Source organism: Saimiri boliviensis, chromosome 7 (genome assembly GCF_048565385.1).
Source record: "Saimiri boliviensis isolate mSaiBol1 chromosome 7, mSaiBol1.pri, whole genome shotgun sequence".
Classification (NCBI taxonomy): domain Eukaryota; kingdom Metazoa; phylum Chordata; class Mammalia; order Primates; family Cebidae; genus Saimiri; species Saimiri boliviensis.
Window position 1 is genome coordinate 117,539,377 of NC_133455.1, and position 15,877 is coordinate 117,555,253.

General features: G+C 42.6%; 1 protein-coding gene across 2 annotated transcripts in view; it reads left to right on the top strand.

The window, feature by feature from the left end:
- Positions 1 to 3,173: 3,173 nt before the first annotated feature.
- DUSP16 (dual specificity phosphatase 16) overlaps positions 3,174 to 15,877 on the top strand; it is a 96,543-nt gene continuing 83,839 nt past the window's right edge. Inside the window, exon 1 of one of the 2 annotated variants that reach the window (XM_039461586.2) lies at positions 3,174 to 3,928. The gene's annotated coding sequence lies outside the window, so the exon portion shown is untranslated. Of the gene's footprint in view, positions 3,929 to 4,263; positions 5,517 to 15,877 lie in introns of those variants that run through there. The other variant, XM_039461588.2, reaches the window with a different exon arrangement.

Genomic DNA, 15,877 nt, shown 5'->3' on the forward strand with positions numbered 1-15,877 from the left:
GTCTTCTTTAATTTCTTTCATCAGCATTTTATACTTTTCAGCACGCAGTGTACATTTTGTTAGATGTATATGTAAATATTTCACATTCTTTGGAGCAATTGTAAATGGTTCTGTGTTTTTAATTTCTGCTTCCACATATTTATTGTTAGTATGTTTAAAGCTGTTCTCAGTGGAAGAAGGAGAAATGTACTCTTCAGTAAAGTAAACTTGTTGAGTGGTTTCCCCTTCACCTGCTGGGCAGGTAACAATCTATTTATCTTAACATTCAAGTACATCCACAGTCTGCCTCTGTATCTCTTAAATTTGACCTCATACCTAATTTCTACATACCTTTTTTTTTTTTTTTTTTGAGATGGAGTTTCACTCTTGTTGCCCAGGCTGGAGTGCAATGCTGCAATCTCGGTTCACCACAACCTCCACCTCCCGGGTTCAAGCGTTTCTCCTGCCTCAGCCACCCTAGCAGCTGGGATTACAGGTGTGTGCTCCCATGACCCGCTAATTTTGTGTTTTTAGTAGAGACAGGGTTTCATCATGCTGGTCAGGCTGGTCTTGAAGCTGGAACTCAGGTGATCTGCCCATCTCGAACTCTCAAAGTGCTGGGATTACAGATGTGAGCCACTGCACCTGGCCTTAAAGGAATTTCTACTGCTGCTGGAAGGGTTTACTCTTCTCTAACCTGAGTACACCTTACTCATTATTCATTCCACCTCCATGTTTTGGCTCATTACCATTTGCCCTCTGGAATCATCCCTCCACTGGCTTCTTCACTGCAAACTAAATCTTAACTATCCTTCAAGGATAAGGTCAAAACTCTTCATAAGGTGCCTTCCCCGATAATCCCACCCATACTTGTTTCTCTTTTGCCAATGGAAAAAAAAAGTGCTTTAGGCAGAGTGCATCGCTCCTTTTCTCCCCTGACTCTTTTAACCAATATTGTACGTCACTCAATCATTGATTTTGCTTTTAATTAACTTTAATCTATGTCTTGTTTCCAGAAATAGATGAAATACCCTGAGAGGCTTCCATGGTAGCTATGATGGCACCACATGCATACACTACACAAACTTAATTGTAATGAGGAGGAAAGGGGAGAAAGATTTCAAGCCATGTCAGTTAAAGCAAGGTTACTGGAACTATGGCATGCAAAGGGGATACCATCAATTCTCATGAATCTTTTCTCCAGGCAAGATCCATGATCTGTACCACTAGTAAAAGGACTATCTTCTCTCTCCTTCCTAAAAATCCCAACACCTCCAACAAAGGTCTGCAGTTAGTAGATTTTTAGGGGTTTCCCAGTAGAGCACAAATAATCCCAAGGAAGCTGCAGTAACATCTCCTGGCCACCAGAGGACAGGAAGCAGTGGGAGAGATTTGCTGCCCCTAGCAGAAGTCCTCAGGAGGCCAGAGGCACCCGCTCAAAGTTGCTTCTGCATTATGGCCTTCAGGCTTTACCTACTGCCAGAGGTGCTGGCAATGCCTCCCATCTTCAAATGGGCTTTTCTCCCTCCTATAAAAGCCAGAGCCTTACCCGGCAACACTAACCTTCAATGATTACCAATCATAAGGAATGCCCTAATTTAGTTGCAGGATTTAAAGGCAGAAACGTAGCAAAAGTGTACTGGCAGCTAGTGTTTTTTTTTTTTTTTTTTTTTTTTTGTTGTTTTTTTTTTTTTTTTTTTTACCAGAAAATAAACACTAACTTTATTAATATAATAGCAACAGAAAAGGTTTCCAATTTCTAAGAAGGAAATAACATAACACCAGCACAAAAGAGTAAATGCCTACATTTCTTGTTCTGATCGCTTCCCACCACACACCGAAGGTTCCTCAAGACAGTTGCCACCGGAGCTGCTGCAGGAACATGTTTTTCACTGGGCATAGCTTCACAGTCAACTCCTCAAGCAGAAGACTAAAATATTATTTCTTTTTAGAAGATCTTGGTTGTGGAAGAACATATCAATATGGAGACAAGATCTTTCCTTCTCAAATTCAAGAAACACTACTAACTAATGTATCAATTTTTCTCTGATAGTGTGCCAGAGTGCTCTGTGAAGAATCCTTTTCCATCCATACCCCATGTTTGGGTGAGAGGAGAGTGGAAAGCTGCCAGTACACTAGCAGTGTAGTATCTTTCTAACCCACCCAAACCCAGTTCTCAGTTCTTTTGCCAATGAAAAAAAAGTGTTTTAGGCAGGGTGCATATGGATATCCTACAACACTGTCTTTAGGGGTCAGTGTCCCAATCAGGCACATTGCTAACGGAATATTTTAGGAGTTAGATTATTCCTACACATAAATTCTGGCTCATGGAGCAGTCCACTCGCAGGGTGCTTTTTCGTCATTAATCACATCTTTGTTATGTGATATCCACGTGAGTACTTCTCAGTAGAAGCAGCTTCATGCTTAAATGCTCAAAGAACATTGAAATAAAGCTCCCATTGTCCTATTCAGTAATTCCAAGTCCTGGTTTGTCACCACCTCAGGTCTCTCGTTTTCTAAAGTGCATAATGTCATCTAAAAAAAAAAACACGATTTTAATGAATTAAAATAATAAAATGCATGGGGTATGTGGAGTTAAATCAACAAGGGTTTTGTACGTCTCAAAAGGTAGTGAACCCCTGGTCTGATTTAAAGATGTTTCTGCGCTGCCTCCTGTCGAAAACAGTTTTAAAGAGAATCTAGGTTCCTTATCCTCATATTTGCAAATATAGGCAAAGTAAAGTAATTTAGGAATATTTACGTGGAGGTTTTCAACCACAAACATATAGATAGCTGAAAGCCTGTCAATAGTAGTGTGATTTTTCTTGAAATACCTGTAACTTCTCTACCGAGAGACGGCAGAGCTTTGCCTTTTGCATTCCTGACTTTTTAGAGAGCGATTGTAATTCTCTCAAATCAGTGTTTGCGTTTTCTGACGTTGGTTAGGCAGCTGGAAACAGCTCAAGAAGGAGGGAAAGGATCTGCGTCTTGGTGAGGGGAAAACCCTCCGATACCTGTTGGAGCGCAGCGCTGGAGGCGGACACCCTGGCCCGGGGGTCGGGGCCGCGAGCCCGAGGGCAGCGGGCGCGCGGGCGCGGGAGGAGGAGGAGGAGGGAGAGGAGGAGGCGGCGGCTTCGGGGCCGCCTCCTCCGGCAGCTCCGGCTCCTCCCAGCGGCGCCCGCGGAACCTGCCTCAGAGTCGCCGGACACTGGAAGGGAACATGACCTGACCCCTCCCCAAGCGGCCAGAACGAGGCGCGGAACCGCGCTCCCGGCCCCGGCGTCCGCGGGATGGGCGGGCAGGCGGGCGCGCGGCCCCGCCCGGCGCCCACCGCCCTGCCCTCGCCTGTCTCCTCCTTTCCCCGGGGCTCCGCTGAGTTCATTCACTGGGATTGGTTTCAAGTGACGCCATCTCTTTATTTTTAAACCAATGACCTCATCCGCGCTTGAAGTTTCCTGACCAGCGACTCTTTCTCTTTCCCCCAACCCCCCACCCCACCCCCCCGCCTCTCCCCCTCTTTCTATGTATCACTGTTTGGGGGACTTTAATCAGTTTTTTAAAACGATTATTGCCACCTCTCAGTCCCCCCCACCCCCGCTTTCACCACGCGGCCCCCCACCTTTACCTCCCTAAGTTCTTCATCCCTTTCGACATTTTTTTGAAGGCTGACTGGGGGGAGGGTGGAAGAGAAAGAGTGAAGAAAAGTTGCGAGCGTCTCCTCTCTTCCTAAGCCTCCCGCCCCCACCCACCCCTCCGAGAAGGAGAAGATAATATAGAGAAAAGAAGAGGAGGAGGAGAGCGACGGGACGGGACGCGAGCGGGAGCGCAGCCGCCCTCTCGGCTCCGCGGCGGCGCTTCTCAAGCCGGGGAGGCGAGGGGGCCCCGAGGGGAGACGCCGTGACAACTTTCGTTTCCCTCTGAGGGAATTGGGAGGTCGGCGGCCCCAAAAGTAAGTGGCCTCGGCGGGCCGCGCGGGGTGTGCGGGCGGGAGGGTGCGGGGCCCAGGGCGCCCTCCCGCCGGGCCGCATGGACGCCCCGCGGCGCGTCCCGACTCCCGGTCCCGGGCGCCGTGCTCTTGCCCCGCCGACTCTGCCTCCCCGGGCGTACCGGCCACCCTTTCGGGAGGCGGCGTGGGGGCGACCACGGCCGGGGGCCGCAGGAGCGTTTGAAGCGGGGGTGTAGGCCTGGCCCGGGGCCGGCCCGAGCGGGAAGGGGGCGTGCGGCCGGGCGCGGGGTCGCAGTGGGTGCGCCCCGGGCCGCTGCGCGGCGAGCGGGCTCGGACCGGGCTCCTCCGAGAGGAGCGGCCGCCGCGGGACGCGGCACCTTCGCGGGCGAAGCTGTTCACTTCCAGGCGCGACTGTTACACAACACGCCTGCCAAGTGGGGCCCCGGCCTGACTGTTCCCATTATCCCCAATTCGCCTTTGGTGTAAGCAGCGAGGCCACCTGGGTGGTGACGGTGCTGCTTTCTATAATCAACCAACCAAAAAAGCCCTTAATTTTCCTACAGGGCTCGAGTCTTGGCGTTGGGGGGCCGGACGCCTAGTGACTTCTTTATTTACACTAGCTGCAAAACGTGAGAAATAAAAAAGCCCGGGGGTCTGTGTATCACGTGTAGTTTCGTGTAATGAAACACCACAGAGGGAAATGTTTTCAGATACGGGTTTATTTCCTAAAAGAATACCGGTAGTGAACCAGAGAAAATACAAGTAGATCTGAAAATGAATGGATACTGCAAAATCCTAAAGAAGTTTAGGGAACATCAGCTGCAAGGATTCTTGGCGTTTTGAAGTCATGTGTCTCAGATTGAAGAAAGCACACCTTTAACCAGCCTGTGATGAGTAAGGTGTGGAGGAAAAAAACCTGTTGCATAATCTCATTTGCCGTGGAGTTTGCTGTGCCGTCCCCTTGAACCAAAGGGAAGTGAGTTAAGATGCAGGGTTTTAAAACGCTGTGAAGTTTTTATTTACCCAGTGCTCTGGCTGCCACTTCTGTTTTAAAAGATTATAAGTAAACACTCTGCTCTTACAAGTGAACCAAACCTATCAAACCTGTTAAATAACCAGGTATGTTTCTCTCTTTTCTTTCCTGTGTGTGTGTGTGTGTGTGTGTGTGTGTGTGTGTGTGAGAGAGAGAGAGAGAGAGAGAGAGAGAGAGAGAGAGAGAGAGATTTACCATCCAAGCAAAAGCTTAGGACTCGTTTGGGGAACTGAGACTGTCAGAAAAATGCCTCTTTATGCCACTCACCTTATGGGGCTGATGGAGAGTCCACGTAAAGGGTAACCGTTTCATTAGGATTTATGCTGTTAAATCTCCATCAAGAAAAGGGCTTGTTAAAATTAAGGTAAATTTTTAAAAGAAAAGATTTCGTACCAGTTGGACTAATTACTCTTTAATTACTTACTTTTCCTTGAGAAACACATGTATTGGTGGATACCACTTGGGAGGCTCGTGGAGTCTATTTGGTGAAGGCAGCAGCTTGGAGAAGTAAAATGGAAAACAGAATGTATGGCTTTGTGTACGGATTTTAGTAAAAATGTGAGTAGGCACCGTGAAAGGTTATTTTTTAAAATTGTGGAATTTACTGAGTTTGAAGGCAGCGTGGAAAGTTGCATTAAATTGTTTTTTAAATTTTGCTAACATTTATCATCTTATGTAAGAATATGGGCTAAATAACACAAGCCCAAGAATTGGATTTTAAGTAAAATAATTTTTGCACTTATCAAAATTCTACATGGAGGAAAAATTAGAAATGAGCTTATTTTGAATTCTGTTAATATGGTGAATATTGTATTGAAAATAACTTGGTTCAGGTACTATAAATGTACATTCAGATATAAAATGTATAAACTGTGGTAATTAATTTTTTTAAGTATTAATCTCTGTCGTATCAGCAACTCAAAGTAAAATATCTTATTTGGCTGAAAATTATACTTATTTTACTTGAGTGTTTCATTTAGTGTCTGATTATGGAGGGGCCTAGGAGTAGAACTGCGGAATTATCCAGTTTTGCTCCTTTTTCAATTTAGAATGTCCTTGTTCTTTGGTTCAGTTTGGTGAATGTGAGTACCTATGAAATAAAAATAGTCATGTAAAATTGGGGGTTAGAGTCTCTCCGGCCAAAAGCTTAATGGCAGTAACTGAGAAGGCAGCAAAAGAGGAGATCTTGTTACTCCAGATCTTTTACCTTTTCCTATACATTTAAAAATTATTTGCGGGATAGTTGAGAGTGGAAGTGAGGCTGAGATGGGGCGGTGGAGAGTAGGTATGTGTGAAGGTTGCAAAGTTTAGGTTGGGGTCAGGAGAAGAGGCAGGATTTATGTGTGAGTTTGTTTTGATGCTATTTTCTGTAAATACCTATATTGGGAATTTAATTTCATACAGTTTTTAGCATGTGGGATTAATATATTCATGAAGTAGACTTATATAGCTCTCCAGTATTAAATTTTTTTCAATTTTCAGCTAATCCTAAAATTTTGCTAAATACAATTTGCTAGAATTACCAGTGTAATAATTTATCCTAGAACTCCAAGTTTTCCTAGACAGAAATAGTTTTCTACCTTGTGTTACCTGAACTAAAAATTTCACTGAACATTCAGTGTTTTTAAAATGCGTTGAGTTCTCAAGCAAAAGGTACTTTAGTTTGAAGAAGTAAATTAATACAGGGTGAACTGATTTGGATCAGAATCCCAAGAAAACAAGCAGATAACTTAGAGGAAACAAAACAGATTTTATGATAGATTTCAACAGAGGAAAGGAACTAGTTAAAAAGATTTCACAGGAAAAACCATAGTTGATGCTTGATTGGCTTCAAAAGAAATTTACTGAGCAAATTTTAGAACTGAGATATTCACCATCATAAAAGAAAATCTGAATGTTGGCTTAAACAAAAACGTAATTAGGAAAATAAGTCTTGCCCAAAGCTACATATGATAAATTCCAAAGCCAGATGTCAATTTTTTCCTCATTGTCTTGTATCGTAGACAATGTTATTTTTATGCATTTCATTATCCTTGATGATTAAGGGTTGGCTCTGTGAAGAGAGGTTTATAAAGGTTGGCTGAATTTAAAGAAGCAGGCTCAGATTTTAAGAAGAGGCGCTTCTCATACACAGGTGGATTGAGATGGTGAGTTAGAATTTTAATCAAGTAAATAACTGTAGGAAACAGTGGCTCAAAAGAAGGATGTAAGACAGATTACGTTGCACAGGTACAAAGAAATAATAAAAGCTTGCTAGGGGTATGATCAGTGAGGAAAGAATGGAATGCATCTTGGCATGAAAAGAAAGAGGACTAAATGGGAAATGCCCTCAACCTCAGCAACAAGAGAGAGTAATGAAACTTCACACCTTTTTTGACTGGGGCTAGAAACATCATTATAGTTTTTGCCAAAAACTCACAAGATTTTTTATTACATTGAAAAATGTAGGAGAGGCATGGTGGCTCACTCATAATCCCAGCACTTTGAGAGACTGAGGCAGGAGGATCACTTGAGCCTGGGTGTTGAGACCAGCCTGGGCAACATAGACCTTGTCTCCATAGAAAATCAAAAAATTAACCAGGTGTGATAGTACACAGCTGTGGTCTCAGCTGCTCGGGAGGCTGAAGTGGGAGGATCTCTTGAGCCCAGGAGGTCAAGGCTGCAGTGAGGTATGATCGCACCACTGCACTCCAGCCTGGGCAACAGAGCAAGACCCTATCTCCAAAAAAAAAAAAAAAAAAAAAAGAAAAATTTAATCTTGAGGGAACAGTGATGGATTATGTGCATTAATTGTATGAGAATGTAAAATTTAAAATTCTCAGAAATAAAAATAAAGAGGGATTCACTGTAATATGGCCTATTTTGAGTTTTTTGGAAGGGAGGGATACATTATTAAAAATTGAAATTATTATTATTTTTTGAGACAGAGCTTTGCTCTTGTTGCCCAGGCTGGAGTGCAGTGGCATGATCTCAGTTCACCGCAACATCTCTGCCTCCCAGATTCAAGCGACTCTCCTACCTTGGCCTCCCGAGTAGCTGGGATTACAGGTGTGTGCCACCACGCCTGGCTAATTTTGTATTTTTAGTAGAGATGGCATTTCTCCATGTTGGTCAGGCTGGTCTCCAACTCCTGACCTCAGTTGATCCACCCACCTCAGCCTCCCAAAGTGCTGGGATTACAGGCTTGAGCCCACCATGCCTGGCTGAAAAACTGAAATTATTAACTGAATTTCTGGATTAACTACCAATATAAATCAAGCAAAGCATTTGTTAACAGTATACTATTTACATGTGCTGAGATGGATGTCAAAAGTTGGGGACACTGGTCCATGTTCTTAGGGAGAACAGGATTATAAGAATTTTAGGGGAGATACATATGCAAATGAAAGGAACTAGTTAATTCAAGTTCACAGGAAAAACCATAGTTCATGCTTGATTGGCTTTAAAACAAATTTTAAAGAATTTGGCACTTGCCAAATTCCAGTGCAAAAAAGAGGGCTCGAGGAGGGAATCTTCATACAGATAATAGAATTTGACCCTGGCTTTAACGATTGGTTAACATGTGTATGGAGAGAAGTGGGGGAGGTCAAAGGTCGAAGCTATTCACCCATCTCATTCAGCAAATTACCAAGTGGTAGACCCTGGCTATACAGTGGAAAATAAGAGAAAGTTTTTGCCCGTATGTAACTTATATTCTAGTGGGAGAAGATAGGACAGTCAACAAGAAAAGACAATAACAAGTAAACAGACATTAAAAAAGTGATGTCAAATAGTGGTAAGTAGTGAAGATAATGAGGTCAGAGGGTCAATAAATCACATTTATTCTGTGAATCACCTGCTTTGCCTTTGATAGTCTAATGAATAGTGTTCATGTTATAACTTTTTAATATTCATGTGCAGTCCAAATGAATTTGAATAGAAATCTACACATGAACTTTAACCAGCTTTTTAAAAAAGAAATGTGAATTAAAGAAAAAGAAACCTATGTGACTTTTTTTTTTAGGTCAACGCATGGAAATTTAGATTTTTTTTTTAGTGCCTCATTAAGTTATCCACAATTCTTTTGCTGCCATTTGCTGAGAATCTCATGTTTTTTACAACAAGATTGATATGATTATTTACTGTTCAGTTAGGGTTTTCATTGGGATATATTCTTAGGTTAGACTCTGTTAGGAAAAATAGTCACAATAGTTTCATAAAGTTAAGCTAAATTTCAAAGATAGTTTGTTTTGTATGAAAACATATAATATTTCAGACAATAATATATACAAACAATAAACTGTTGGGCTTAATTACCAATAGACAAAATAGGGTAAGGGATGACACCTGTTCAGCTCTTGTCCTGGTGGCATATTTTTTCCTGTATTTCTATAAATAGTAAAAACCTGAAGCAAAAATCTTCCAAAATGGGGAAGTCTTGGTTTTCCTGTAGTTATTTGACTGCCAGATTTGTTTTGTTATTGTTTAGAAGATGTCCTTCATAGTGGTCAACTAAAAACTGATATTATCAGGAGCTATTTCATGTGTTAGGGCACATTTTGTTCTTCTGAAGCATTCTTTAAGAAATATGTGCCCTTCTTCACTCTTTCTGTAGTTTTAAACTTAATTTTTTAAAGAGATGAGGTCTCTCTCTGTCACCCAGGCTGAAGGGCAATAGAGTGATCATAGCTTACTGTAGTCTGAAACTCCTGGGCTCAAGCAGTCCTCTTGCCTCAGACTCCCAAGTAGCTGAGACTACGGGTGCCTGCCACCACACCCAGCTAATTATTCTTATTATTTATTTTTAATAGAGATGGGGCCTTGCTTTGTTGCCCAGGCTGGTTTCAAACTCCTGGCTTCAAGCAGTCCTCCTGCCTTAGTTTCCCAAAGTGCAAGGATTACAGGCATGAGCCACTGTGACAAGCAAAACTTTTTTATAGGTGAAATTAAGGTAAAGGATTTTTAAAAGGGTTGATATTAAATGTATCTATAGAACCAAATCCCTCAAGAATTACTCTGTATGCGCCTAGCCAATTTTCATCTGCAATATACTTGAGATAAACCTATGGGAAACAATTTTAAGACAAGGTAGGAAATTCTTTAGTGCTCTCTTGATTTCCCCCTAAACTAAATGCTTATTTTAATTTATTTTGTTTTGAGACAGGGTCTTGCTCTGTTGCCCACACTGGAGTGCAGCGGTATCATCACAGCTCACCACAGCCTGGGCCTCCTTGGCTCAAGGGATTCTCCCACCTCAGCCTCCCAAACAGCTGGGATTATAAGCATGTGTAACCACACCCAGCTAATTTTTTATTTTTTGTGGAGACAGGGTCTTGCTGTGTTGCCCAGCTGGTCTTGAACTGCTCAAGCAATCCTCCCACCTCGGCCTCCCAAAGCATTGGGATTACAGGTGTGAGCCACCATGCTTGGCCTTAATTTAGAAAAGAATTACAGCTATAAATGCTGTGGGTTTATGGTATGTGTGGTAAAAGTTAACCTGACTTGCACTCCTCAAAAATATTTGGGAAAGACAGAATTCAGGTTTGTTTTAATGTCTGTGTAATGTGTGGTTGGGCAAATTGCATTTATAGAAAAAAGATAAACTATAATGGTATGGCAAGACAATTAATAATATTGCCATTATTTCTCTTAAATGGGGAAAGATGTATAGAGAAGTATATGCTACTTATGGTGTACGTTGTATACTGATTTTTTAAATACACAATTTATATCCTAGGATAGTGCCCAGTAGGTTTTTGAAAATGTTTGCCTGATAATTTAAATCAGTTCTTAATAACTGTTGCTTTTTTTTTTTGAGACAGAGTTTTGCACTTGTTACCCAGGCTGGAGTGCAATGGCGCGATCTCGGCTCACCGCAACCTCCGCCTCCTGGGTTCAAGCAATTCTCCTGCCTCAGCCTCCTGAGTAGCTGGGATTACAGGCACGTGCCACCATGCCCAGCTAATTTTTTGTATTTTTAGTAGAGACAGGGTTTCAGTTGCTTTTTATAGCAGTTCCATTATATCTCTAGCTTAGAGCACTGTTTTTTGAACTTTCAGTTGCAACTTGTAAGGTGTTGACTTGCAGTCTTGGGCAGGGTCTCTTGTTTGAGCCATATGCTCACTCTAGAACTCATGACCTCACCTCCAGCTTTGACCCTGCGGCTGACCTGACTTCCTCTTTTCCAAAACCTTATTCTGCTCATAGTGTTTCCAGTTACCTTTTTTTACTCATTGTGTAGCAGCTCCTTCCCTCTCCTAGCAGCTGAGCTGTGTCCTCTTTGGATCGCTTCTCAGAATACTAAGGTATATGTATTGCCATGCTGGCTTATTTTGTAGTGGGTTTATTTTTTATTGTTGCTTATTTTTTTGTATGTTGTTGTTTGATTGGTAGAGAAGCAAATTCCTGGGGAAGATGGTTCTTGACTGGTTTTGTAAACTGTACATAGTATGTGAAACATGGTATTATTTTCTCTTCCTTCCTAGCTTTACTTAAATATCTTGGATTCACTTGAAAAAGAATTGGTGCCGGGCGCAGTGGCTCAAGCCTGTAATCCCAGCACTTTGGGAGGCCGAGGTGGGTGGATCACGAGGTCTAGAGATCGAGACCATCCTGGTCAACATGGTGAAACCCTGTCTCTACTAAAAATACAAAAAATTAGCTGGGCATGGTGGCACCTGCCTGTAATCCCAGCTACTCAGGAGGCAGAGGCAGGAGAATTGCTTGAACCCAGGAGGTGGAGGTTGCGGTGAGCCGAGATCGCACCATTGCACTCCAGCCTGGGTAACAAGAGCGAAACTCCGTCTCAAAAAAAAAAGAAAAAGAATTGGTAAGAATGATAGTTTGATAATACAACCAATCAAAAACTAACAAAGATTTTTTTTTTTTTTTGAGACAATCGGGAAACTTGAAAATGGAATATATATTAGGTAATATTTAATAGTTATAACCATAATGTTTTCAGCTATAATAGTGGTATTGTGGTTATGTTAAAATATTCTCATGTGTTTAAAATACATATGGATGTACTTATAGGCAAAATAAAGTGATGCCTAATATTTGTTTTTTGTTTGTTTGTTTGTTTTTGAGACAGAGTCTCACTCTGTCGCCAGATGCTAGGCTGGAGTGCAGTGGCACAATCTTGGCTCACTGCAACCTCCGCCTCCCGGGTTCAAGCAGTTCTCCTGCCTCAGCCTCCCGAGTAGCTGGGATTACAGGCACGCGCCACCATGCCCCGCTAATTTTTTGTATATTTAGTAGAGACGGGGTTTCATCATGTTGGCCAGGATGCTCTCGATCTCTTGACCTCGTGATCTGCTCGCCTCTGCCTCCCAAAGTGCTGGGATTACAGGCTTGAGCCACCATGCCCAGCCCTAATATTTGTTTTAAAAAACTTCAGGTTAGGCACAAACAGAAGTGGGAAATGAATAAAAGAATATTGGTACATTTTTGAAAATTATTGAAACTGGGTAATGGGTATGTTGGGGTTTTTAATTTTCTGGACATTTGTGTATATTTAGAAATGTCCCTTATAATGAGTTAAAATATATAACCAATTATAACTATAGGGGGGGGAAATTTAATGCAATAAAATTGTGTTGTCAGCTGGGTGTGATGGTTCATTCTTGTGATCCCAGCACTTTGGGAGGCTGAGGTGGGAGGATCGCTTGAGGCCAGGAGTTTGAGACCAGCCTGGGTAGCATGGCGAGACTCCATCTCTGCAAAAATAAAATAAAATAAAATAATACGCATGGACATTTGCGCCAATTGGCTAATTGAAAGTCTGCACTTGGCTTTTTTTTTTTTTTGAGACCAAGTCTTACTCTGTTATCCAGACTGGAGTGCAGTGGTGGCATGATCTTGGCTCACTGCAACCTCTGCCTCCTGGGTTCAGACTATTTTCCTGCCTCAGCCTCCTAAGTAGCTGGGATTACAGGCGTGTGCTACCACACCCGGCTAATTTTTGTATTTTTAGTAGAGATGTGGTTTCATCATGGTGGCCAGGCTGGTCTTGAACTCCTGACTTCAAGTAATCTATCTGCATTGGCCTCTCAAAGTGCTAGGATTACAGGTTTGATCTTCTGCTCCCAGCCTTCACTTAGCATTTTCTCTAAGTTCTGTTTTTGGTAATAAAATTTTAAGAATAAGGAAAATTTCATAGACACGTCATAAGAGGCCAGGCATGGTGGCTCATGCCTGTAATCTAGCATGTGGGGAGGCTGAGGTGGGCAAATCACTTGAGGCCGGGAGTTCAAGACCAACCTGGGCAACATTGTGAATCCCTGTCTTCACAAAAAATACAAAAACTTATCTGAGCCCAGCAGGCCAAGGCTGCAGTGAGCCATGTTAACTTCAGTGCACTCCAGCCTGGGCAACAGTGTGAGACCTTGTTTCAAAAACAAAAGAACAAAACATCGTAAGAAGTGTTTAAAACATTTAGCTTTGAGATCTTGTAATAATAATGTACCTTGTAGTTTATAAATTGCTTTGACATATTTTGTCTCTTTTGTCCTTAGAAGACTTGAGTTACTCATTTTACAGGTGAGGAAACTAAGGCCTAGACAAGAAGTAGTGTTGGAATTGGAGCCAAGATCTTCTGATTCATATTCGGGTGTCCATTCTCTTATATACATATACTTAAAAGTGTTCTTTTTTTGTGGTAGTATAAACCAATGGTTTTCTTTTTTCTTTTTTTTTTTTTTTTTGAGACGGAGTTTTGCTCTTGTTACCCAGGCTGGAGTGCAATGGCGCGATCTCGGCTCACCGCAACCTCCACCTCCTGGGTTCAGGCAATTCTCCTGCCTCAGCCTCCCGAGTAGCTGGGATTACAGGCACGTGCCACTGTGCTCGGCTAATTTTTTTGTATGTTTAGTAGAGACGGGGTTTCATCATGTTGACCAGGATGGTCTCGATCTCTTGACCTCATGATCCACCCACCTCGGCCTCCCAAAGTGCTGGGATTATAGGCATGAGCCACCGCGCCCGGCAAACCAATAGTTTTCAAATATTTTGATCTCAGGACACATTTATACTCTTAAAAATTATTGAGGACCCCAAAAATCTGTTTATATTGACTGTATCAGTACTTAACATTAGAAATTAAAACTGAGAAATGTTTAAAATATTGATTTATTTTTTTGAGACAGAGTCTGTCACCTGCGCTGGAGTGCAATGGTGCAATCTCAGCTTGCTAAAGCCTCTGCCTCCCGGGTTCAAGCAATTCCCCTGTCTCAGCCTCCTGAGTAGCTGGGACTACAGGCGCATGCCACCACACCTGGATAATTTTTGTGTGTTTATTTTTTGTATTTTTAGTAGAGATGGGGTTTCACCATTTTGGTCAGGCCGGTCCTGAACTCCTGACCTTGTGAGCCACCTGCCTCGGTCTCCCAAAGCGCTGGGATTACAGGTGTGAGCCACCGCGCATGGCCCTAAAATATTTATTAATTTAGGAAATAGCAAGTATTAGTCCAGGAGCAGTGGCTCACGCCTGTAATCCCAGAACTAAGGTGGGTGGATCACATGAAGTCAGGAGCTTGACCAACATAGTGAAACCCTGTCTCAAGTAAAAATACAAAAATTAGCCAGGTGTGGGCAGGTACCTGTAATCCCAGCTATTCGAGAGGCTGAGGCACGAGAATTGCTTGAACCCAGTAGGTGGATGTTGCAGTGAGCTGAGATTGCGCCATCGCACTCTAGCCTGGGCCACAGAGTGAGACTCTCTTTAAAATTTAAAAAAAAAAAAAAAAAAAAAGGATTGACATAAATAATATACTTTTATGAAAAAGGTATTCCAACACACAAATCTGGTGAGAAACTTGTCTTACATTTTGCTATTCTATTTAGTATATGTCTTTATAGAAGATAGCTGGGTTTGCATAACTGCTCCTGTATCCAATCTGACTTGTGAGAAACATGTCTTACATTTTGCTATTCTATTTAGTATATATCTTTATAGAAGATAGCTGGGTTTGCATAACTGCTCCTGTATCCAATCTGTTGTGATAGGTTGTTTTGGTTGAAGTATGTGAAGAATACCTGGCTGCGCACAGATACGTAGTTGAAGAAGGGTAAGGTATTTTCATAGTCTTTTCATATAATTGTGAATGTTTTTGTTACACCAAAACTCAACAATTGGTAGATTCTTTTTTTGGGAGGGCGGAACAGAGGTTCACTCTGTCGCCCTGAAGTGGTGCCATCTCAGCTCACTGCAACCTCTGCCTCCTGGGTTCAAGTGATTCTTCTGCCTCAGCCTCCCAAGTAGCTGGGATTACAGGAGCACACCACCATGCGCAGCTATTTTTTTTTTTTTTTTTTTTTCGTAGAGATGGGGTTTCACCATGTTGGCCAGGCTGATCTCAAACTCCTGACCTCAAATGATCCACTTGCCTCAGCCTCCCAAAGTTCTGGGATTACAGGCATGAGCCACCACTCCCGGCCAGATTCTTTTTTTTTTTTTTTTTTTTTTTTTGAGACGGAGTTTCACTCTTGTTACCCAGGCTGGAGTGCAATGGCACAATCTCGGCTCACCGCAACCTCTGCCTCCTGGGTTCAGGCAATTCTCCTGCCTCAGCCTCCTGAGTAGCTTGGATTACAGGCATGTGCCACCATGCCCAGCTACTTTTTTGTATTTTTAGTAGAGACGGGGTTTCACCATGTTGACCAGGATGGTCTCGATCTCTTGACCTCGTGATCCACCCGCCTCGGCCTCCCAAAGTGCTGGGATTACAGGCTTGAGCCACCGAGCCCGGCTGGATTCTTAAATGTTAGTTGCATTGTTGAATCTGAAACCTTGTCAGTGAATTTTGTGTACTCTGTAACATTAAAAATGACTGGTCTCTCTTGCACTGGATCTTTGACCTGTGTGTGATTTCGTAACTGCATACACTGGTCATTCAAAAAATAATGGTTTACTAAGTTAGGCACATTTGGTTACACAATAT